Source organism: Halyomorpha halys, unplaced genomic scaffold (assembly GCF_000696795.3).
Source record: "Halyomorpha halys isolate HHAL.00 unplaced genomic scaffold, Hhal_1.1 Scaffold38.1, whole genome shotgun sequence".
Lineage (NCBI taxonomy): Eukaryota > Metazoa > Arthropoda > Insecta > Hemiptera > Pentatomidae > Halyomorpha > Halyomorpha halys.
The window spans coordinates 197,315-198,304 of NW_027110526.1; the positions used below are offsets into that span (position 1 = coordinate 197,315).

At 31.6% G+C, this 990-nt stretch overlaps 1 long non-coding RNA gene across 1 annotated transcript in view; it reads left to right on the plus strand.

Annotated features, from left to right (window-relative positions):
- The first annotated feature begins 297 nt into the window (after positions 1-297).
- Positions 298-990, plus strand: part of LOC106687548 (uncharacterized) — an 18,430-nt gene continuing 17,737 nt past the window's right edge. The window contains exon 1 of the long non-coding RNA XR_001344177.2: positions 298-569. This is a non-coding gene — a long non-coding RNA (uncharacterized lncRNA). The remainder of the gene's footprint in view (positions 570-990) is intronic.

The window sequence follows — 990 nt, forward strand, 5'->3', positions numbered from 1 at the left end:
TCATGGTGGAGAATCAAGTTTTCATTTCGCGGGAGAAATAATGCAACAAATTTTCATAAGAGAGTTTACTGTTGCTCATTCATTGTATAAGACAATATAAGTGAGTTATCTTCATCCCGGCCGGCAATTCTAGGTTGTTTTTTTTCATTTTAACTTTTATTATTGACGTATTTGATTTTAATTTATTGTTTGTCTTTCTTATATATAACTTCATGTTTTAACCTCTGTGGTCGCGCCTATTTGAATTGACTGAAATTAAAAACAGGAAACCCTAATTTCATATTTCATGTATTTACCAATTTCAGATACCATATGTTATTTTTAATGAACAAAAGAGATTCTTATTAAACATATATGATAAAAACAATTGGTCAAAAGATTAGTGAAAAACAGATAATAGTAAAAATCCATTATCTTTAACGGTTATACTCTTTCATCTAAAAATACTCTCCCAGTAGAAAATAAGATTCAAAGTTAAAGGACACCAGTCTAGTGGCAAGAAACAAAGAAAGGGACACTCGATTACTACCGGAGGCCCTGGGCTTTCAGTTTAGCTTACGGAATTAATGGTGAGTCCAATAATTTTCATATTGGGTAATTAGTCATGGATATCATGGGCAATTTAGGAGAACTTAATGGTTTCATTCGCAGTGAAGTTTTCAACTTCAACTCCAACTTATGGAGGAAAGGGAAGGAAAATTTGAAATTACTTATTCCGAATCTGTCTGGATTTCCCGACTTATCATGGGTTTAGGGAGTATTCCCTGAAAATTTCCAACCATTTTTGGAGAGCTAACAACTCCTGGTAACCAATAATAGTTAATTTGTATTCGCTATTTTTTAATAATTGCAGGAAATAGTTTAAACCGCTAAAATTAACTACATGTCAGATTGTTGTAAGGGGTTCTTAATTTTGTTTCTAAAATTTTCTGTTGATAATATGTTATTCCATGGCTATATTATAAAATCGTCTTAAGCTAAAATGCACCA